The sequence below is a fragment of the Oncorhynchus nerka genome, unplaced genomic scaffold (assembly GCF_034236695.1).
Source record: "Oncorhynchus nerka isolate Pitt River unplaced genomic scaffold, Oner_Uvic_2.0 unplaced_scaffold_1346, whole genome shotgun sequence".
NCBI classification, from domain to species: Eukaryota; Metazoa; Chordata; class Actinopteri; order Salmoniformes; family Salmonidae; genus Oncorhynchus; species Oncorhynchus nerka.
Genome location: NW_027039999.1, coordinates 41,000 through 66,729, shown reverse-complemented (window position 1 = coordinate 66,729; position 25,730 = coordinate 41,000). Strand labels below are relative to the sequence as shown.

Genomic DNA, 25,730 nt, shown 5'->3' with positions numbered 1-25,730 from the left:
ACAGTAGGCTACATAGACCTGTTTTACCCATTAATAAAGTAGTGTAGACTACAGTAGGCAACATAGACCTGTTTTACCAATTAATAAAGTAGTTTAGACTACAGTAGGCTACATAGACCTGTTCTACCCATTAATAAAGTAGTGTAGACTACAGTAGGCTACATAGACCTGTTTTACCCATTAATAAAGTAGTGTAGACTACAGTAGGCTACATAGACCTGTTTTACCCATTAATAAAGTAGTGTAGACTACAGTAGGCTACATAGACCTGTTTTACCCATTAATAAAGTAGTCTAGACTACAGTAGGCTACATAGACCTGTTTTACCCCATTAATAAAGTAGTGTAGACTACAGTAGCCTACATAGACCTGTTTTACCCATTAATAAAGTAGTGTAGACTACAGTAGGCTACATAGACCTGTTTTACCCATTGATAAAGTAGTGCAGACTACAGTAGGCTACATAGACCTGTTTTACCCATTAATAAAGTAGTGTAGACTACAGTAGGCTACATAGACCTGTTTTACCCATTAATAAAGTAGTGTAGACTACAGTAGGCTGCATAGACCTGTTTTACCCATTAATAAAGTAGTGTAGACTACAGTAGGCTACATAGACCTGTTTTACCCATTAATAAAGTAGTGTAGACTACAGTAGGCAACATAGACCTGTTTTACCAATTAATAAAGTAGTTTAGACTACAGTAGGCTACATAGACCTGTTCTACCCATTAATAAAGTAGTGTAGACTACAGTAGGCTACATAGACCTGTTTTACCCATTAATAAAGTAGTGTAGACTACAGTAGGCTACATAGACCTGTTTTACCCATTAATAAAGTAGTGTAGACTACAGTAGGCTACATAGACCTGTTTTACCCATTAATAAAGTAGTGTAGACTACAGTAGGCTACATAGACCTGTTTTACCCATTAATAAAGTAGTGTAGACTACAGTAGGCTACATAGACCTGTTTTACCCATTAATAAAGTAGTGCAGACTACAGTAGGCTACATAGACCTGTTTTACCCATTAATAAAGTAGTGTAGACTACAGTAGGCTACATAGACCTGTTCTACCCATTAATAAAGTAGTGTAGACTACAGTAGGCTACATAGACCTGTTTTACCCATTAATAAAGTAGTGCAGACTACAGTAGGCTACATAGACCTGTTTTACCCATTAATAAAGTAGTGTAGACTACAGTAGGCTACATAGACCTGTTATACCCATTAATAAAGTAGTGTAGACTACAGTAGGCTACATAGACCTGTTTTACCTGTTAATAAAGTAGTGTAGACTACAGTAGGCTACATAGACCTGTTTTACCCATTAATAAAGTAGTGTAGACTACAGTAGGCTACATAGACCTGTTTTACCCATTAATAAAGTAGTGTAGACTACAGTAGGATACATATACCTGTTATACCCATTAATAAAGTAGTGTAGACTACAGTAGACTACACAGACCTGTTTTACCCATTAATAAAGTAGTGTAGACTACAGTAGGCTACATAGACCTGTTTTAACCATTAATAAAGTAGTGTAGACTACAGTAGGCTACATAGACCTGTTTTACCCCATTAATAAAGTAGTGTAGACTACAGTAGGCTACATAGACCTGTTTTACCCATTAATAAAGTAGTGTAGACTACAGTAGGCTACATAGACCTGTTTTACCCATTAATAAAGTAGTCTAGACTACAGTAGGCTACATAGACCTGTTTTACCCCATTAATAAAGTAGTGTAGACTACAGTAGCCTACATAGACCTGTTTTACCCATTAATAAAGTAGTGTAGACTACAGTAGGCTACATAGACCTGTTTTACCCATTGATAAAGTAGTGCAGACTACAGTAGGCTACATAGACCTGTTTTACCCATTAATAAAGTAGTGTAGACTACATAGACCTGTTTTACCCCATTAATAAAGTAGTGTAGACTACAGTAGGCTACATAGACCTGTTTTACCCATTGATAAAGTAGTGCAGACTACAGTAGGCTACATAGACCTGTTTTACCCATTAATAAAGTAGTGTAGACTACAGTAGGCTACATAGACCTGTTTTACCCATTAATAAAGTAGTGTAGACTACAGTAGGCTGCATAGACCTGTTTTACCCATTAATAAAGTAGTGTAGACTACAGTAGGCTACATAGACCTGTTTTACCCATTAATAAAGTAGTGTAGACTACAGTAGGCAACATAGACCTGTTTTACCAATTAATAAAGTAGTTTAGACTACAGTAGGCTACATAGACCTGTTCTACCCATTAATAAAGTAGTGTAGACTACAGTAGGCTACATAGACCTGTTTTACCCATTAATAAAGTAGTGTAGACTACAGTAGTAGGCTACATAGACCTGTTTTACCCATTAATAAAGTAGTGTAGACTACAGTAGGCTACATAGACCTGTTTTACCCATTAATAAAGTAGTGCAGACTACAGTAGGCTACATAGACCTGTTTTACCCATTAATAAAGTAGTGTAGACTACAGTAGGCTACATAGACCTGTTATACCCATTAATAAAGTAGTGTAGACTACAGTAGGCTACATAGACCTGTTTTACCTGTTAATAAAGTAGTGTAGACTACAGTAGGCTACATAGACCTGTTTTACCCATTAATAAAGTAGTGTAGACTACAGTAGGCTACATAGACCTGTTTTACCCATTAATAAAGTAGTGTAGACTACAGTAGGATACATATACCTGTTATACCCATTAATAAAGTAGTGTAGACTACAGTAGACTACATAGACCTGTTTTACCCATTAATAAAGTAGTGTAGACTACAGTAGGCTACATAGACCTGTTTTACCCATTAATAAAGTAGTGTAGACTACAGTAGGCTACATAGACCTGTTTTACCCCATTAATAAAGTAGTGTAGACTACAGTAGGCTACATAGACCTGTTTTACCAATTAATAAAGTAGTGTAGACTACAGTAGGCTACATAGACCTGTTTTACCCATTAATAAAGTAGTGTAGACTACAGTAGGCTACATAGACCTGTTTTAGCCATTAATAAAGTAGTGTAGACTACAGTAGGATACATAGACCTGTTTTACCCATTAATAAAGTAGTGTAGACTACAGTAGGCTACATAGACCTGTTTTACCCATTAATAAAGTAGTGTAGACTACATAGACCTGTTCTACCCATTAATAAAGTAGTGTAGACTACAGTAGGCTACATAGACCTGTTTTACCCATTAATAAAGTAGTGTAGACTACAGTAGGCTACATAGACCTGTTTTACCCATTAATAAAGTAGTGTAGACTACATAGACCTGTTCTACCCATTAATAAAGTAGTGTAGACTACAGTAGGCTACATAGACCTGTTTTACCCATTAATAAAGTAAAGACTACAGTAGGCTACATAGACCTGTTTTACCCATTAATAAAGTAGTGTAGACTACAGTAGGCTACATAGACCTGTTTTACCCATTAATAAAGTAGTGACTAGACTACATAGACCTGTTCTACCCATTAATAAAGTAGTGTAGACTACAGTAGGCTACATAGACCTGTTTTACCCATTAATAAAGTAGTGCAGACTACAGTAGGCTACATAGACCTGTTTTACCCATTAATAAAGTAGTGTAGACTACAGTAGTATACATAGACCTGTTTTACCCATTAATAAAGTAGTGTAGACTACAGTAGGCTACAAAGACCTGTTTTACCCATTAATAAAGTAGTGTAGACTACATAGACCTGTATTACCCCATTAATAAAGTAGTGTAGACTACAGTAGGCTACATAGACCTGTTTTACCCATTAATAAAGTAGTGTAGACTACAGTAGGCTACATAGACCTGTTTTACCCATTAATAAAGTAGTGTAGACTACAGTAGGCTACATAGACCTGTTTTACCCATTAATAAAGTAGTGTAGACTACAGTAGGCTACATAGACCTGTTTTACCCATTAATAAAGTAGTGTAGACTACAGTAGGCTACATAGACCTGTTTTACCAATTAATAAAGTAGTTTAGACTACAGTAGGCTACATAGACCTGTTTTACCCAATAATAAAGTAGTGTAGACTACAGTAGGCTACATAGACCTGTTTTACCCATTAGTAAAGTAGTGTAGACTACAGTAGGCTACATAGACCTGTTTTACCCATTAATAACGTAGTGTAGACTACAGTAGGCTACATAGACCTGTTTTACCCATTAATAAAGTAGTGTAGACTACAGTAGGCTACATAGACCTGTTTTACCCATTAATAAAGTAGTGTAGACTACAGTAGGCTACATAGACCTGTTTTACCCATTAATAAAGTAGTGCAGACTACAGTAGGCTACATAGACCTGTTTTACCCATTAATAAAGTAGTGTAGACTACAGTAGGCTACATAGACCTGTTATACCCATTAATAAAGTAGTGTAGACTACAGTAGGCTACATAGACCTGTTTTACCCATTAATAAAGTAGTGTAGACTACAGTAGGCTACATAGACCTGTTTTACCCATTAATAAAGTAGTGTAGACTACAGTAGGATACATATACCTGTTATACCCATTAATAAAGTAGTGTAGACTACAGTAGACTACATAGACCTGTTTTACCCATTAATAAAGTAGTGTAGACTACAGTAGGCTACATAGACCTGTTTTACCCATTAATAAAGTAGTGTAGATTACAGTAGGCTACATAGACCTGTTTTACCCCATTAATAAAGTAGAGTAGACTACAGTAGGCTACATAGACCTGTTTTTCCAATTAATAAAGTAGTGTAGACTACAGTAGGCTACATAGACCTGTTTTACCCATTAATAAAGTAGTGTAGACTACAGTAGGCTACATAGACCTGTTTTAGCCATTAATAAAGTAGTGTAGACTACAGTAGGATACATAGACCTGTTTTACCCATTAATAAAGTAGTGTAGACTACAGTAGGCTACATAGACCTGTTTTACCCATTAATAAAGTAAAGTAGACTACATAGACCTGTTCTACCCATTAATAAAGTAGTGTAGACTACAGTAGGCTACATAGACCTGTTTTACCCATTAATAAAGTAGTGTAGACTACAGTAGGCTACATAGACCTGTTTTACCCATTAATAAAGTAGTGTAGACTACATAGTCCTGTTCTACCCATTAATAAAGTAGTGTAGACTACAGTAGGCTACATAGACCTGTTTTACCCATTAATAAAGTAGGCTTCATAGACCTGTTTTACCCATTAATAAAGTAGTGTAGACTACAGTAGGCTACATAGACCTGTTTTACCCATTAATAAAGTAGTGTAGACTACATAGACCTGTTCTACCCATTAATAAAGTAGTGTAGACTACAGTAGGCTACATAGACCTGTTTTACCCATTAATAAAGTAGTGCAGACTACAGTAGGCTACATAGACCTGTTTTACCCATTAATAAAGTAGTGTAGACTACAGTAGGCTACATAGACCTGTTTTACCCATTAATAAAGTAGTGTAGACTACAGTAGTATACATAGACCTGTTTTACCCATTAATAAAGTAGTGTAGACTACAGTAGGCTACAAAGACCTGTTTTACCCATTAATAAAGTAGTGTAGACTACATAGACCTGTATTACCCCATTAATAAAGTAGTGTAGACTACAGTAGGCTACATAGACCTGTTTTACCCATTAATAAAGTAGTGTAGACTACAGTAGGCTACATAGACCTGTTTTACCCATTAATAAAGTAGTGTAGACTCCAATAGGCTACATAGACCTGTTTTACCCATTAATAAAGTAGTGTAGACTACAGTAGGCTACATAGACCTGTTTTACCCATTAATAAAGTAGTGTAGACTACAGTAGGCTACATAGACCTGTTTTACCCATTAATAAAGTAGTGTAGACTACAGTAGGCTACATAGACCTGTTTTACCCCATTAATAAAGTAGTGTAGACTACAGTAGGCTACATATACCTGTTTTACCCATTAATAAAGTAGTGTAGACTACAGTAGGCTACATAGACCTGTTTTACCCATTAATAAAGTAGTGTAGACTACAGTAGGCTACATAGACCTGTTTTACCCATTAATAAAGTAGTGTAGACTACAGTAGGCTACATATACCTGTTTTACCCATTAATAAAGTAGTGTAGACTACAGTAGGCTACATAGACCTGTTCTACCCATTAATAAAGTAGTGTAGACTACAGTAGGCTACATAGACCTGTTTTACCCATTAATAAAGTAGTGCAGACTACAGTAGGCTACATAGACCTGTTTTACCCATTAATAAAGTAGTGTAGACTACAGTAGGCTACATAGACCTGTTATACCCATTAATAAAGTAGTGTAGACTACAGTAGGCTACATAGACCTGTTTTACCCATTAATAAAGTAGTGTAGACTACAGTAGGCTACATAGACCTGTTTTACCCATTAATAAAGTAGTGTAGACTACAGTAGGATACATATACCTGTTATACCCATTAATAAAGTAGTGTAGACTACAGTAGACTACATAGACCTGTTTTACCCATTAATAAAGTAGTGTAGACTACAGTAGGCTACATAGACCTGTTTTACCCATTAATAAAGTAGTGTAGACTACAGTAGGCTACATAGACCTGTTTTACCCCATTAATAAAGTAGTGTAGACTACAGTAGGCTACATAGACCTCTTTTACCAATTAATAAAGTAGTGTAGACTACAGTAGGCTACATAGACCTGTTTTACCCATTAATAAAGTAGTGTAGACTACAGTAGGCTACATAGACCTGTTTTACCCATTAATAAAGTAGTGTAGACTACAGTAGGCTACATAGACCTGTTTTACCCATTAATAAAGTAGTGTAGACTACAGTAGGCTACATATACCTGTTTTACCCATTAATAAAGTAGTGTAGACTACAGTAGGCTACATAGACCTGTTCTACCCATTAATAAAGTAGTGTAGACTACAGTAGGCTACATAGACCTGTTTTACCCATTAATAAAGTAGTGCAGACTGGTTGTTGGTTCTGACTACGTCATTTCCGGTCACAACTTGCAGGCTTGTTTTCGAGTTGCTGTGCGTTTTGTTGCCAACCTATTTTGCCTATTTTGCTACCTGACAACTTTACGGTTTTCACTTTTTAATTACCGTTCATATATTTATTTATTTTTTCCTCAACTTTTTCACTCCGGACGCTTTATCTGGACACGATTCGTCAGGACCTCCAACAGCCGAAGCTAAGTAGTAACATTAACATGATGCCTTCTAATTGCAGCCGCTGTGCTCGCCTTACGGCGAGGATAGCTGTACTGCAAGCCCAGCTTCAGACGCAATCGTTAGGCAAGGGTAATTTTAGTGTAGGAAAGGATGAAACAGCGTCTGTGCCACCAGTAAGTACAGATAGTAGTATAAATCCCCTGGCACAGTCCCCGCAGCCGGACAATTTTCTCACGGTTTCTGGAAGGAAATGCTGTAGGAACGCTCAACCGGTGTCGCTCATTCAGCCGACAGAAACTTTCAACCGGTTTTCCCCATTAAGCAGCGGGTCGGTGTCAGAGGCCGAGTCTTCTCTGGTCTCTACTCCTCCCGTTACGGGGTCTGAGACGCCGAAGCTTCCCACCATTAGCTCTGACAAATTGAAAACTCTAGTCATTGGCGACTCCATTACCCGCAGTATTAGACTTAAAGCGAATCATCCAGCGATCATACACTGTTTACCCGGGGCAGGGCTACCGACGTTAAGGCTAATCTGAAGATGGTGCTGGCTAAAGCTAAAACTGGCGAGTGTAGAGAGTATAGAGATATTGTTATCCACGTCGGCACCAACGATGTTAGGATGAAACAGTCAGAGATCACCAAGCGCAACATAGCTTCTGCGTGCATATCAGCTAGAAAGATGTGTCGGCATCGAGTAATTGTCTCTGGCCCCCTCCCAGTTAGGGGAGTGATGAGCTCTACAGCAGAGTCTCACAACTCAATCGCTGGTTGAAAACTGTTTTCTGCCCCTCCCAAAAGATAGAATTTGTAGATAATTGGCCCTCTTTCTGGGACTCACCCACAAACAGGACCAAGCCTGACCTGCTGAGGAGTGACGGACTCCATCCTAGCTGGAGGGGTGCTCTCATCTTATCTACCAACATAGACAGGGCTCTGACTCCTCTAGCTCCACAATGAAATAGGGTGCAGGCCAGGCAGCAGGCTATTAGCCAGCCTGCCAGCATAGTGGAGTCTGCCACTAGCATAGTCAGTGTAGTCAGCTCAGCTATCACCATTGAGACCGTGTCTGTGCCTCGACCTAGGTTGGGCAAAACTAAACATGGCGGTGTTCGCCTTAGCAATCTCACTAGGATAAAGACCACCTCCATTCCTGTCATTACTGAAAGAGATCATGATACCTCACTTCTCAAAATAGGGCTACTTAATGTTAGATCCCTTACTTCAAAGGCAATTATAGTCAATGAACTAATCACTGATCATAATCTTGATGTGATTGGCCTGACTGAAACATGGCTTAAGCCTGATGAATTTACTGTGTTAAATGAGGCCTCACCTCCTGGCTACACTAGTGACCATATCCCCGTGCATCCCGCAAAGGCGGAGGTGTTGCTAACATTTACGATAGCAAATTTCAATTTACAAAAAAAAAAAAAAATGACGTTTTCGTCTTTTGAGCTTCTAGTCATGAAATCTATGCAGCCTACTCAATCACTTTTTATAGCTACTGTTTACAGGCCTCCTGGGCCATATACAGCGTTTCTCACTGAGTTCCCTGAATTCCTATCGGACCTTGTAGTCATTGCAGATAATATTCTAATCTTTGGTGACTTTAATATTCACATGGAAAAGTCCACAGACCCACTCCAAAAGGCTTTCGGAGCCATCATCGACTCAGTGGGTTTTGTCCAACATGTCTCTGGACCCACTCACTGTCACAGTCATACGCTGGACCTAGTTTTGTCCCATGGAATAAATGTTGTGGATCTTAATGTTTTTCCTCATAATCCTGGACTATCGGACCACCATTTTATTACGTTTGCAATTGCAACAAATAATCTGCTCAGACCCCAACCAAGGAACATCAAAAGTCGTGCTATAAATTCACAGACAACACAAAGATTCCTTGATGCCCTTCCAGACTCCCTCTGTCTACCCAAGGACGCCAGAGGACAAAAATCCGTTAACCACCTAACTGAGTATCTCAATTTAACCTTGCGCAATACCCTAGATGCAGTTGCACCCCTAAAAACTAAAAAAATGTCTCATAAGAAACTAGCTCCCTGGTACACAGAAAATACCCGAGCTCTGAAGCAAGCTTCCAGAAAATTGGAACGGAAATGGCGCCACACCAAACTGGAAGTCTTCCGACTAGCTTGGAAGGACGGTACCGTGCAGTACCGAAGAGCCCTTACTGCTGCTCGATCATCCTATTTTTCTAACTTAATTGAGGAAAATAAGAACAATCCGAAATTCCTTTTTGATACTGTCGCAAAGCTAACTAAAAAGCAGCATTCCCCAAGAGAGGATGACTTTCACTTTAGCAGTGATAAATTCATGAACTTCTTTAAAGGAAAAGATGATGATTATTAGAAAGCAAATTACGGACTCCTCTTTAAACCTGCGTATTCCTCCAAACCTCAGTTGTCCTGAGTCTGCACAACTCTGCCAGGACCTAGGATCAAGAGAGACGCTCAAGTCTTTTAGTACTATATCTCTTGACACAATGATGAAAATAATCATGGCCTCTAAACCTTCAAGCTGCATACTGGACCCTATTCCAACTAAACTACTGAAAGAGCTGCTTCCTGTGCTTGGCCCTCCTATGTTGAACATAATAAACGGCTCTCTATCCACTGGATGTGTACCAAACTCACTAAAAGTGGCAGTAATAAAGCCTCTCTTGAAAAAGCCAAACCTTGACCCAGAAAATATAAAAAACTATCGGCCTATATCGAATCTTCCATTCCTCTCAAAAATTTTAGAGAAGGCTGTTGCGCAGCAACTCACTGCCTTCCTGAAGACAAACAATGTATACGAAATGCTTCAGTCTGGTTTTAGACCCCATCATAGCACTGAGACGGCACTTGTGAAGGTGGTAAATGACATTTTAATGGCAACGGACCGAGGCTCTGCATCTGTCCTCGTGCTCCTAGACCTTAGTGCTGCTTTTGATACCATCGATCACCACATTCTTTTGGAGAGATTGGAAACCCAAATTGGTCTACACGGACATGTTCTGGCCTGGTTTAGATCTTATCTGTCGGAAAGATATCAGTTTGTCTCTGTGAATGGTTTGTCCTCTGACAAATCAACTGTACATTTCGGTGTTCCTCAAGGTTCTGTTTTAGGACCACTATTGTTTTCACTATATATTTTACCTCTTGGGGATGTTATTCGAAAACATCATGTAAACTTTCACTGCTATGCGGATGACACACAGCTGTACATTTCAATGAAACATGGTGAAGCCCCAAAATTGCCCTCGCTAGAAGCATGTGTTTCAGACATAAGGAAGTGGATGGCTGCAAACTTTCTACTATTAAACTCGGACAAAACAGAGATGCTTGTTCTAGGTCCCAAGAAACAAAGAGATCTTCTGTTGAATCTGACAATTAATCTTAATGGTTGTACAGTCGTCTCAAATAAAACTGTGAAGGACCTCGGCGTTACTCTGGACCCTGATCTCTCTTTTGAAGAACATATCAAGACCATTTCGAGGACAGCTTTTTTCCATCTACGTAACATTGCAAAAATCAGAAACTTTCTGTCCAAAAATGATGCAGAAAAATTAATCCATGCTTTTGTCACTTCTAGGTTAGACTACTGCAATGCTCTATTTTCCGGCTACCCGGATAAAGCACTAAATAAACTTCAGTTAGTGCTGAATACGGCTGCTAGAATCCTGACTAGAACCAAAAATTTGATCATATTACTCCAGTGCTAGCCTCTCTACACTGGCTTCCTGTCAAAGCAAGGGCTGATTTCAAGGTTTTACTGCTAACCTACAAAGCATTACATGGGCTTGCTCCTACCTATCTCTCTGATTTGGTCCTGCCGTACATACCTACACGTACGCTACGGTCACAAGACGCAGGCCTCCTAATTGTCCCTAGAATTTCTAAGCAAACAGCTGGAGGCAGGGCTTTCTCCTATAGAGCTCCATTTTTATGGAACGGTCTGCCTACCCATGTCAGAGACGCAAACTCGGTCTCAACCTTTAAGTCTTTACTGAAGACTCATCTCTTCAGTGGGTCATATGATTGAGTGTAGTCTGGCCCAGGAGTGGGAAGGTGAACGGAAAGGCTCTGGAGCAACGAACCGCCCTTGCTGTCTCTGCCTGGCCGATTCCCCTCTTTCCACTGGGATTCTCTGCCTCTACCCTGTTACGGGGCTGAGTCACTGGCTTACTGGGGCTCTCTCATGCCGTCCCTGGGGGGGTGCGTCACCTGGGTGGGTTGATTCACTGTTGTGGTCGGCCTGTCTGGGTTGGCGCCCCCTTGGGTTGTGCCGTGGCGGAGATCTTTGTGGGCTATACTCGGCCTTGTCTCAGGATGGTAAGTTGGTGGTTGAAGATATCCCTCTAGTGGTGTGGGGGCTGTGCTTTGGCAAAGTGGGTGGGGTTATATCCTTCCTGTTTGGCCCTGTCCGGGGTGTCCTCGGATGGGGCCACAGTGTCTCCTGACCCCTCCTGTCTCAGCCTCCAGTATTTATGCTGCATTAGTTTATGTGTCGGGGGCTAGGGTCAGTTTGTTATATCTGGAGTACTTCTCCTGTCCTATTCGGTGTCCTGTGTGAATCTAAGTGTGCGTTCTCTAATTCTCTCCTTCTCTCTTTCTTTCTCTCTCTCGGAGGACCTGAGCCCTAGGACCATGTCCCAGGACTACCTGACATGATGACTCCTTGCTGTCCCCAGTCCACCTGGCCATGCTGCTGCTCCAGTTTCAACTGTTCTGCCTTACTATTATTCAACCATGCTGGTCATTTATGAACATTTGAACATCTTGGCCACGTTCTGTTATAATCTCCACCCGGCACAGCCAGAAGAGGACTGGCCACCCCACATATGCTCTCTCTAATTCTCTCTTTCTTTCTCTCTCTCTCGGAGGACCTGAGCCCTAGGACCGTGCCCCAGGACTCCCTGACATGATGACTCCTTGCTGTCCCCAGTCCACCTGACTGTGCTGCTGCTCCAGTTTCAACTGTTCTGCCTTATTATTATTCGACCATGCTGGTCATTTATGAACATTTGAACATCTTGGTCATGTTCTGTTATAATCTCTACCCGGCACAGCCAGAAGAGGACTGGCCACCCCACATAGCCTGGTTCCTCTCTAGGTTTCTTCCTAGGTTTTGGCCTTTCTAGGGAGTTTTTCCTAGCCACCGTGCTTTTACACCTGCATTGTTTGCTGTTTGGGGTTTTAGGCTGGGTTTCTGTACAGCACTTTGAGATATCAGCTGATGTACGAAGGGCTATATAAATAAATTTGATTTGATTTGATTTGCAGACTACAGTAGGCTACATAGACCTGTTTTACCCATTAATAAAGTAGTGTAGACTACAGTAGGCTACATAGACCTGTTATACCCATTAATAAAGTAGTGTAGACTACAGTAGGCTACATAGACCTGTTTTACCCATTAATAAAGTAGTGTAGACTACAGTAGGCTACATAGACCTGTTTTACCCATTAATAAAGTAGTGTAGACTACAGTAGGATACATATACCTGTTATACCCATTAATAAAGTAGTGTAGACTACAGTAGACTACATAGACCTGTTTTACCCATTAATAAAGTAGTGTAGACTACAGTAGGCTACATAGACCTGTTTTACCCATTAATAAAGTAGTGTAGACTACAGTAGGCTACATAGACCTGTTTTACCCCATTAATAAAGTAGTGTAGACTACAGTAGGCTACATAGACCTGTTTTACCAATTAATAAAGTAGTGTAGACTACAGTAGGCTACATAGACCTGTTTTACCCATTAATAAAGTAGTGTATACTACAGTAGGCTACATAGACCTGTTTTAGCCATTAATAAAGTAGTGTAGACTACAGTAGGCTACATAGACCTGTTTTACCCATTAATAAAGTAGTGTAGACTACAGTAGGCTACATAGACCTGTTTTACCCATTAATAAAGTAGTGTAGACTACAGTAGTATAAATAGACCTGTTTTACCCATTAATAAAGTAGTGTAGACTACAGTAGGCTACAAAGACCTGTTTTACCCATTAATAAAGTAGTGTAGACTACATAGACCTGTATTACCCCATTAATAAAGTAGTGTAGACTACAGTAGGCTACATAGACCTGTTTTACCCATTAATAAAGTAGTGTAGACTACAGTAGGCTACATAGACCTGTTTTACCCATTAATAAAGTAGTGTAGACTACAGTAGGCTACATAGACCTGTTTTACCCATTAATAAAGTAGTGTAGACTACAGTAGGCTACATAGACCTGTTTTACCCATTAATAAATTAGTGTAGACTACAGTAGGCTACATAGACCTGTTTTACCCATTAATAAAGTAGTGTAGACTACAGTAGGCTACATAGACCTGTTCTACCCATTAATAAAGTAGTGTAGACTACAGTAGGCTACATAGACCTGTTTTACCCATTAATAAAGTAGTGCAGACTACAGTAGGCTACATAGACCTGTTTTACCCATTAATAAAGTAGTGTAGACTACAGTAGGCTACATAGACCTGTTTTACCCATTAATAAAGTAGTGTAGACTACAGTAGTATAAATAGACCTGTTTTACCCATTAATAAAGTAGTGTAGACTACAGTAGGCTACAAAGACCTGTTTTACCCATTAATAAAGTAGTGTAGACTACATAGACCTGTATTACCCCATTAATAAAGTAGTGTAGACTACAGTAGGCTACATAGACCTGTTTTACCCATTAATAAAGTAGTGTAGACTACAGTAGGCTACATAGACCTTTACCCATTAATTTTACCCATTAATAAAGTAGTGTAGACTACAGTAGGCTACATAGACCTGTTTTACCCATTAATAAAGTAGTGTAGACTACAGTAGGCTACATAGACCTGTTTTACCCATTAATAAAGTAGTGTAGACTACAGTAGGCTACATAGACCTGTTTTACCCATTAATAAAGTAGTGTAGACTACAGTAGGCTACATAGACCTGTTCTACCCATTAATAAAGTAGTGTAGACTACAGTAGGCTACATAGACCTGTTTTACCCATTAATAAAGTAGTGCAGACTACAGTAGGCTACATAGACCTGTTTTACCCATTAATAAAGTAGTGTAGACTACAGTAGGCTACATAGACCTGTTTTACCCATTAATAAAGTAGTGTAGACTACAGTAGTATAAATAGACCTGTTTTACCCATTAATAAAGTAGTGTAGACTACAGTAGGCTACAAAGACCTGTTTTACCCATTAATAAAGTAGTGTAGACTACATAGACCTGTATTACCCCATTAATAAAGTAGTGTAGACTACAGTAGGCTACATAGACCTGTTTTACCCATTAATAAAGTAGTGTAGACTACAGTAGGCTACATAGACCTGTTTTACCCATTAATAAAGTAGTGTAGACTACAGTAGGCTACATAGACCTGTTTTACCCATTAATAAAGTAGTGTAGACTACAGTAGGCTACATAGACCTGTTTTACCCATTAATAAATTAGTGTAGACTACAGTAGGCTACATAGACCTGTTTTACCCATTAATAAAGTAGTGTAGACTACAGTAGGCTACATAGACCTGTTTTACCCCATTAATAAAGTAGTGTAGACTACAGTAGGCTACATATACCTGTTTTACCCATTAATAAAGTAGTGTAGACTACAGTAGGCTACATAGACCTGTTTTACCCATTAATAAAGTAGTGTAGACTACAGTAGGCTACATAGACCTGTTTTACCCATTAATAAAGTAGTGTAGACTACAGTAGGCTACATAGACCTGTTTTACCCATTAATAAAGTAGTGTAGACTACAGTAGGCTACATAGACCTGTTTTACCCATTAATAAAGTAGTGTAGACTACAGTAGGCTACATAGACCTGTTTTGCCCCATTAATAAAGTAGTGTAGAATACAGTAGGCTACATAGACCTGTTTTACCCCATTAATAAAGTAGTGTAGAATACAGTAGGCTACATAGACCTGTTTTACCCATTAATAAAGTAGTGTAGACTACAGTAGGCTACATAGACCTGTTTTACCCATTAATAAAGTAGTGTAGACTACAGTAGGCTACATAGACCTGTTTTACCCATTAATAAAGTAGTGTAGACTACAGTAGGCTACATAGACCTGTTTTACCCATTAATAAAGTAGTGTAGACTACAGTAGGCTACATAGACCTGTTTTACCCATTAATAAAGTAGTGTAGACTACAGTAGGCTACATAGACCTGTTTTACCCATTAATAAAGTAGTGTAGACTACAGTAGGCTACATAGACCTGTTTTACCCATTAATAAAGTAGTGTAGACTACAGTAGGCTACATAGACCTGTTTTACCCATTAATAAAGTAGTGTAGACTACAGTAGGCTACATAGACCTGTTTTTACCCACCAATAAAAATACAGAGAAATAACCATTAAAATTATAATTGAATAGAGATATTGGTGATTTTATGAACTTCATCAGATCTAAATGATTTTATTATCACTGAATGTATTATGTACTAATCAAATGGGTTAAACATGTTATTAAATTTGTAGTGTAGACCTATTCATTGTGCTAATATTATATGCTAATTATGTTCATTTGTAGTGTAGACCTATTCATTGTGCTAATATTGTATGTTAATTATGTTCTGGCCGACTGACTTTAACTCAGAAAACAATTGTCCCGAAGCCAAACCTAGTTGACCAACCCTGTTTTATAGTATTCCATGGCCTTTACTGGCCAACTGCTGTTATGGTTATGATATACTATGGTGTTGTGTCACTAGACTTTGACCAGATATTATTACATCCAAAGATCAACTGAACCTAGAACATAGATACAGAGACACTTGTCATCAGGAAGGTGATCTCTCAGCACAACGGAAAATATCTCAATGACTTGCCATGTTCTGGTTGTGAATTCAGGCTACAAGGTAAGAATCTTCCCAGGGATTATTGTAAAGTGTGAAAAGACATTAAATGTCTGGTGTTATTTTAGTATAGTGAATGACAGTAAAACACTCAGATGTAACAGTCCATTTCACCTGGGACAGCTACGTGACAGTTCAATCATACAAAATGGCGCTAACTGGGTGTAGTCAAGTCACATTCAATAACATGTTGTTCATATAGCTAACTGGGTGTAGTCAAGTCACATTCAATAACATGTTGTTCATATAGCTAACTGGGTGTAGTCAAGTCACATTCAATAACATGTTGTTCATATAGCTAACTGGGTGTAGTCAAGTCACATTCAATAACATGTTGTTCATATAGCTAACTGGGTGTAGTCAAGTCACATTCAATAACATGTTGTTCATATAGCTAACTGGGTGTAGTCAAGTCACATTCAATAACATGTTGTTCATATAGCTAACTGGGTGTAGTCAAGTCACATTCAATAACATGTTGTTCATATAGCTAACTGGGTGTAGTCAAGTCACATTCAATAACATGTTGTTCATATAGCTAACTGGGTGTAGTCAAGTCACATTCAATAACATGTTGTTCATATAGCTAACTGGGTGTAGTCAAGTCACATTCAATAACATGTTGTTCATATAGCTAACTGGGTGTAGTCAAGTCACATTCAATAACATGTTGTTCATATAGCTAACTGGGTGTAGTCAAGTCACATTCAATAACATGTTGTTCATATATTCGTATATCGCGATTATTTTACAATTTGTATATTTCATGTATAAATTGTAAGTCGTCTTTCAGAATATCAGAACATTTGTTGTTTTCTAAATTCCAATGAGCTCCTGCTTCCTGTGTAATTTGGTATGAAACCACTGAACAGACTATTATTAACATTAATATTATGAACTGAATTCAGTAACAGCATCATAATATCATACCTGTTGAACAAAGCAACACACTAGAATGAGAGAAATTAATAAAAGAGAAAGAGAGACATTATTATTCAATAATTACTGTGTTAACCACAACCAACATGTTGGATCTCTGTTTAGTTGTCACTGTGTTAACCACAACCAACATGCTGGATCTCTGTTTAGTTGTCACTGTGTTAACCACAACCAACATGCTGGATCTCTGTTTAGTTGTCACTGTGTTAACCACAACCAACATGTTGGATCTCTGTTTAGTTGTCACTGTGTTAACCACAACCAACATGTTGGATCTCTGTTTAGTTGTCACTGTGTTAACCACAACCAACATGCTGGATCTCTGTTTAGTTGTCACTGTGTTAACCACAACCAACATGTTGGATCTCTGTTTAGTTGTCACTGTGTTAACCACAACCAACATGCTGGATCTCTGTTTAGTTGTCACTGTGTTAACCACAACCAACATGCTGGATCTCTGTTTAGTTGTCACTGTGTTAACCACAACCAACATGTTGGATCTCTGTTTAGTTGTCACTGTGTTAACCACAACCAACATGCTGGATCTCTGTTTAGTTGTCACTGTGTTAACCACAACCAACATGCTGGATCTCTGTTTAGGGATCAGTGCTCTAAAATGAGTCTCTCTGGAGAGAAAGAGGAGGGGGGCCCTGCCTCTAAAAGGAATGTCTCTGGGGAGAGAGAGAAAGGGGGCCCTGCCTCTAAAAGGAATGTCTCTGGGGAGAGAGAGAAAGGGGGCCCTGCCTCTAAAAGGAATGTCTCTGGGGAGAGAGAGGAGGGGGCCCTGCCTCTAAAAGGAATGTCTCTGGGGAACATGAATCTAAGAGGTGAGAGGACCATTTGTTAAAGATTTTATGAATTGTTTATATCCAAAACACAATGTCCACCATCTTTTCACAGTTGTGTTTTTTCATTTTACATTTACATTTAAGTAATTTAGCAGACGCTCTTATCCAGAGCGACTTACAAATTGGTGCATTCACCTTATGACCTCCAGTGGAACAGTAGTGCATCTAAATCTTTTAAGGGGGGGGTGAGGGGGGGTGAGAAGGATTACTTTATCCTATCCTAGGTATTCCTTAAAGAGGTGGGGTTTCAGGTGTCTCCGGAAGGTGGTGACTCCGCTGTCCTGGCGTCGTGAGGGAGTTTGTTCCACCATTGGGGGGCCAGAGCAGCGAACAGTTTTGACTGGGCTGAGCGGGAACTGTACTTCCTCAGTGGTAGGGAGGCGAGCAGGCCAGAGGTGGATGAACGCAGTGCCCTTGTTTGGGTGTAGGGCCTGATCAGAGCCTGGAGGTACTGAGGTGCCGTTCCCCTCACAGCTCCGTAGGCAAGCACCATGGTCTTGTAGCGGATGCGAGCTTCAACTGGAAGCCAGTGGAGAGAGCGGAGGAGCGGGGTGACGTGAGAGAACTTGGGAAGGTTGAACACCAGACGGGCTGCGGCGTTCTGGATGAGTTGTAGGGGTTTAATGGCACAGGCAGGGAGCCCAGCCAACAGTGAGTTGCAGTAGTCCAGACGGGAGATGACAAGTGCCTGGAATAGGACCTGTGCCGCTTCCTGTGTGAGGCAGGGTCGTACTCTGCGGATGTTGTAGAGCATGAACCTACAGGAACCTTGATGTTAGTTGAGAACGACAGGGTGTTGTCCAGGATCACGCCAAGGTTCTTAGCGCTCTGGGAGGAGGACACAATGGAGTTGTCAACCGTGATGGCGAGATCATGGAACGGGCAGTCCTTCCCGGGAGGAAGAGCAGCTCCGTCTTGCCGAGGTTCAGCTTGAGGTGGTGATCCGTCATCCACACTGATATGTCTGCCAGACATGCAGAGATGCGATTCACCACCTGGTCGTCAGAAGGGGGAAAGGAGAAGATGAATTGTGTGTCGTCTGCATAGCAATGATAGGAGAGACCATGTGAGGTTATGACAGAGCCAAGTGACTTGGTGTATAGCGAGAATAGGAGAGGGCCTAGAACAGAGCCCTGGGGGACACCAGTGGTGAGAGCACGTGGTGAGGAGACAGATTCTCGCCACGCCACCTGGTAGGAGCGACCTGTCAGGTAGGACGCAATCCAAGCGTGGGCCGCGCCGGAGATGCCCAACTCGGAGAGGGTGGAGAGGAGGATCTGATGGTTCACAGTATCGAAGGCAGCCGATAGGTCTAGAAGGATGAGAGCAGAGGAGAGAGAGTTAGCTTTAGCAGTGCGGAGCGCCTCCGTGATACAGAGAAGAGCAGTCTCAGTTGAATGACTAGTCTTGAAACCTGACTGATTTGGATCAAGGAGGTCATTCTGAGAGAGATAGCTGGAGAGCTGGCCAAGGACGGCACGTTCAAGAGTTTTGGAGAGAAAAGAAAGAAGGGATACTGGTCTGTAGTTGTTGACATCGGAGGGATCGAGTGTAGGTTTTTTCAGAAGGGGTGCAACTCTCGCTCTCTTGAAGACGGAAGGGACGTAGCCAGCGGTCAGGGATGAGTTGATGAGCGAGGTGAGGTAAGGGAGAAGGTCTCCGGAAATGGTCTGGAGGAGAGAGGAGGGGATAGGGTCAAGCGGGCAGGTTGTTGGGCGGCCGGCCGTCACAAGACGCGAGATTTCATCTGGAGAGAGAGGGGAGAAAGAGGTCAGAGCACAGGGTAGGGCAGTGTGAGCAGAACCAGCGGTGTCGTTTGACTTGGCAAACGAGGATCGGATGTCATCGACCTTCATTTCAAAATGGTTGACGAAGTCATCTGAAGAGAGGGAGGAGGGGGGGGAGGGGGAGGAGGATTCAGGAGGGAGGAGAAGGTGGCAAAGAGCTTCCTAGGGTTAGAGGCAGATGCTTGGAATTTAGAGTGGTAGAAAGTGGCTTTAGCAGCAGAGACAGAAGAGGAAAATGTAGAGAGGAGGGAGTGAAAGGATGCCAGGTCCGCAGGGAGGCCAGTTTTCCTCCATTTCCGCTCGGCTGCCCGGAGCCCTGTTTCATCAGAAATTAAGGCTGATGGGTAAAATATTACTGTTTAGACATTTTACTGAGAACATCACAGCAAGATTAAACTAATATTATTCTCTAGATTCTCCCATTTTAATTTGCACCATAAAGCCCCACAGTGGAGGTGTCATAATACCCATAACACCTAGCGGTCAAACAGGGAAATGGTTCCAATAGTTTTATAGAGCCCCACAGTGGAGGTGTTATAATACCCATAACACCTAGCGGTCAAATAGGGAAATGGTTCCAATAGTTTTGTAGAGCCCCACAGTGGAGGTGTCATGATACCCATAACACCTAGCGGTCAAATAGGGAAATGGTTCCAATAGTTTTGTAGAGCCCCACAGTGGAGGTGTTATAATACCCATAACACCTAGCGGTCAAATAGGGAAATGGTTCCAATAGTTTTGTAGAGCCCCACAGTGGAGGTGTCATGATACCCATAACACCTAGCGGTCAAATAGGGAAATGGTTCCAAAAGTTTTATAGAGCCCCACAGTGGAGGTGTCATGATACCCATAACACCTAGCGGTCAAATAGGGAAATGGTTCCAATAGTTTTGTAGAGCCCCACAGTGGAGGTGTCATGATACCCATAACACCTAGCGGTCAAATAGGGAAATGGTTCCAATAGTTTTATAGAGCCCCACAGTGGAGGTGTCATGATACCCATAACACCTAGCGGTCAAACAGGGAAATGGTTCCAATAGTTTTATAGAGCCCCACAGTGGAGGTGTCATAATACCCATAACACCTAGCGGTCAAATAGGAAAATGGTTCCAATAGTTTTATAGAGCCCCACAGTGGAGGTGTTATAATACCCATAACACCTAGCGGTCAAACAGGGAAATGGTTCCAATAGTTTTATAGAGCCCCACAGTGGAGGTGTCATGATACCCATAACACCTAGCGGTCAAACAGGGAAATGGTTCCAATCGTTTTTCCAATAGAAAACATGAGCTGGAGCACACCCAGATATTTTTTTATGTGGAGGTTCTAGCTAACGGCTAATAAACTATAAGATATAAATAATAAATTGAGTCGCACTCCATATACTGTATAAACTCCATATATAAACTCCATATATAAACTCCATATATAAACTCCATATATAAACTCCATATACTGTATAAACTCCATATATAAACTCCATATATAAACTCCATATATAAACTCCATATACTGTATAAACTCCATATATAAACTCCATATACTGTATAAACTCCATATATAAACTCCATATATAAACTCCATATACTGTATAAACTCCATATATAAACTCCATATATAAACTCCATATATAAACTCCATATATAAACTCCATATACTGTATAAACTCCCTATATAAACTCCATATACTGTATAAACTCCATATATAAACTCCATATACTGTATAAACTCCATATATAAACTCCATATACTGTATAAACTCCATATATTAACTCCATATATTATCTCCATATATAAACTCCATATATAAACTCCATATATAAACTCCATATATAAACTCCATATACTGTATAAACTCCATATATTAACTCCATATATAAACTCCATATATTAACTCCATATATAAACTCCATATATAAACTCCATATATTAACTCCATATATAAACTCCATATATAAACTCCATATATAAACTCCATATATAAACTCCATATATAAACTCCATATATAAACTCCATATACTGTATAAACTCCATATATAAACTCCATATATAAACTCCATATATTAACTCCATATATAAACTCCATATATAAACTCCATATATAAACTCCATATATAAACTCCATATATTAACTCCATATATAAACTCCATATATAAACTCCATATATAAACTCCATATACTGTATAAACTCCATGTATAAACTCCATATATAAACTCCATATATAAACTCCATATATAAACTCCATATGTATAAACTCCATACTAAAGCTCCATAAACTCATATATAAACTCCATATATAAACTCCATATATTAACTCCATATATAAACTCCATGTATAAACTCCATATATAAACTCCATATATAAACTCCATATATTAACTCCATATATAAACTCCATATATAAACTCCATATATAAACTCCATATATAAACTCCATATATTAACTCCATATATAAACTCCATATATAAACTCCATATATAAACTCCATATACTGTATAAACTCCATGTATAAACTCCATATATAAACTCCATATATAAACTCCATATATAAACTCCATATATAAACTCCATATATTAACTCCATATATAAACTCCATATATTAACTCCATATATAAACTCCATGTATAAACTCCATATACTGTATAAACTCCATGTATAAACTCCATATATAAACTCCATATATAAACTCCATATATTAACTCCATATATAAACTCCATATATAAACTCCATATATTAACTCCATATATAAACTCCATGTATAAACTCCATATACTGTATAAACTCCATATATAAACTCCATATATAAACTCCATATATTAACTCCATATATAAACTCCATGTATAAACTCCATATACTGTATAAACTCCATGTATAAACTCCATATATAAACTCCATATATAAACTCCATATATAAACTCCATATATAAACTCCATATATAATTTACCAACGTTTCAGCATCATTGTGTCTTCAGGATGATGTCATGAATACTTGAACCAGGTTATGTAGACAAACAGTGCAATTAGTGCAACTAATGTCAATAGTGAGGGGTGTGTCATAATTACTAAACCAATGACAATAGAGAGGGGTGTGTCATAATTATTAAGTTAATTAGAATTAATTAGTGAAACTGTTTTAAAAAACGATAGTTTATGGCATATTGAATATATTAGTCTATTGTTATCATATGAAAACATAACTGAATATTGTACATCATATTAGCATCAACATACATTATTGTACATCATATTAGCATCAACATACATTATTGTGCATCATATTAGCATCAACATACATTATTGTACATCATATTAGCATCAACATACATTATTGTACATCATATTAGCATCAACATACATTATTGTACATCATATTAGCATCAACATACATTATTGTACATCATATTAGCATCAACATACATTATTGTTTAGTTCAATTTCACCTATTTAATTGTTCCCTATTTCAGTTCATGTTTTGTTCCATGTAATCTTTTGGTTCTTAATGCATAATAAGCATCATCACCAGGAGGAACATATTGGATGCTGATCTGGTCAGCTGTCGAAAGAAGATATCAATTTAAAGAGAGAATTGTTCATCAGGGCCTGAGATCAAAGTCAATATTCACACCACTAGGGGTCAGTGTTTTTAGGATATCCAGCAAGCCTCCCTTTGTCGTAAGTAGGATCTCCATGTTACCTCCTCTGTAGTAGTAGGATCTCCATGTTACCTCCTCTCCTCTGTAGTAGTAGGATCTCCATGTTACCTCCTCTCCTCTGTAGTAGTAGGATCTCCATGTTACCTCCTCTCCTCTGTAGTAGTAGGATCTCCATGTTACCTCCTCTCCTCTGTAGAAGGAGGATCTCCATGTTACCTCCTCTGTAGAAGGAGGATCTCCATGTTACCTCCTCTGTAGTAGGAGGATCTCCATGTTACCTCCTCTGTAGTAGGAGGATCTCCATGTTACCTCCTCTCCTCTGTAGAAGGAGGATCTCCATGTTACCTCCTCTGTAGAAGGAGGATCTCCATGTTACCTCCTCTGTAGTAGGAGGATCTCCATGTTACCTCCTCTGTAGAAGGAGGATCTCCATGTTACCTCCTCTCCTCTGTAGAAGGAGGATCTCCATGTTACCTCCTCTCCTCTGTAGAAGGAGGATCTCCATGTTACCTCCTCTCCTCTGTAGTAGTAGGATCTCCATGTTACCTCCTCTGTAGTAGGAGGATCTCCATGTTACCTCCCCTCCTCTGTAGTAGGAGGATCTCCATGTTACCTCCTCTGTAGTAGGAGGATCTCCATGTTACCTCCTCTCCTCTGTAGAAGGAGGATCTCCATGTTACCTCCTCTGTAGAAGGAGGATCTCCATGTTTCTCCTCTCCTTGGTAGAGCAACATGCTCAACGCCACACTTATAGACCACCAGTGGGGGTTACTTGAAGAGGTGTGTGATGTGTTTTCTGATTGTAGAATATTCCAGTGCTTTTTTCAGGATTGCTTACATTTTCTCCCAGTACTTGGTAAACTTGGTGCAAAAGACGGTTGTTGTTTTAAAGTAATTCCTCTCTTGGTTTTTGAGATATTTTCATCATTGCAGCATCAAGAGTTTTGAGTTTTGTCCTTGTAGCCTCTAGTCCTTCCTCTCATTTTGAATTTATCTGTCTTGCTTTTTGCATTGCTGTCAAAATCCAATAGTTTTTCCACCATACAGTTTCCTCTGGGGGAAGTGTAGAAACACTGAAAATAAGGGATGTTTCGTGTAGGGTGGTTATTTTTTTATTTAACTAGGCAAGTCAGTTAAGAACAAATTCTTATTTTCAATGATGGCCTAGGAACAGTGGGTTAACTGCCTGTTCAGGGGCAGAACGACAGATTTGTACCTTGTCAGCTCCGGTGTTTGAACTTGCAACCTTGCGGTGACTAGTCCAACGCTCTAACCACTAGGCTACACTGCCGACCATAAAGCATCAGTTATAGCAATATGATGGACCATGAAGCATCAGTTATAGGCTACAAGCAGCAATATGATGGACATAAAATAGCATACAACTACAGACTATATGATTGCCATTATTTTCTAAAATGGTCTCATTACTTTAGTTAGCTATATATCTCATATTAGGGCTGTGTTGATTTGGGAGAGCAAAAAAATAGTGATTATAGCAGGTATTGAACCCCGGGTAAATAATCACTAGTCAGAACCTCAACCTCAGTATACATTCATTATAAAAATCATCTTAATATCTGATATTGTGAGTAAACAACCTCGGAATAGAAAAGACAAGAGTGCGTCTTCCAGCCCTCCAATAAATTACATAATTCAACCCTCCCGGTTAGTAAATTTACCTCAACATGCCCCCGGAGAAGGTAGAGTAACGACACAAGCTTTTTAGTGGGGCTGCCAGACTGACTACAACGCTTGCTGAGTTGACTAATAGCGAGAGAAGGCAGAGCAGCTCGATGATGGTCGATTAATTTGACAGTGAATGTACCTGGAAAATATATTTTTCTAGACCAGAGGTGACTAAATTCCTTTTCAGGTTTATTGATAATTGTTATATTAATGAAGTATCATTTCAAAACATGAGCATAAAACCAGGTAATAATAAACATGAATCATCATTATATTACTTCACAGTAATCTGTTAAATGCTTTTTCAGTCCTTCCTCTTGCGTTAGCAGTGTGGAAAGGGACAGAAAGAAGCACACAGGAGTTTTCCTGTGAGGGGGAGTGGTGGTGTATCCAGGGAGAAACTAAACTAATCTTCTGAAATGTCATTTGTGTTCTTATGCTGCCATCTATTGGAATTATGTCGCATCTGCAGTAGTACCGAATAATGTGTAATTATTTACTAAAGTAGTAATTACTCAGAATTGCAAAATACAAAATGTTCTAGTTCATTTTACCACTTACAAAAAATAAAAATAAAATAAAAATAACCATTATAGCTTAAAAACAGACAATTCAAATGACATCAACTAAAAACACCATACATTTAGATAATTAATTATATATATATATTATATATACAGTATATCACAAAAGTGAGTACACCCCTCACATTTTTGTACATATTTGAGTATATCTTTTCATGTGACAACATTGAAGAAATGACA

The 25,730-nt window shown here is 39.3% G+C and overlaps 1 protein-coding gene across 5 annotated transcripts in view; it reads left to right on the top strand.

Moving 5' to 3' along the window:
• Nucleotides 1–25,730, top strand: part of LOC135568893 (NACHT, LRR and PYD domains-containing protein 12-like) — a 97,397-nt gene that overhangs the window by 62,466 nt on the left and 9,201 nt on the right. The gene's annotated exons all lie outside the window — the stretch shown is intronic.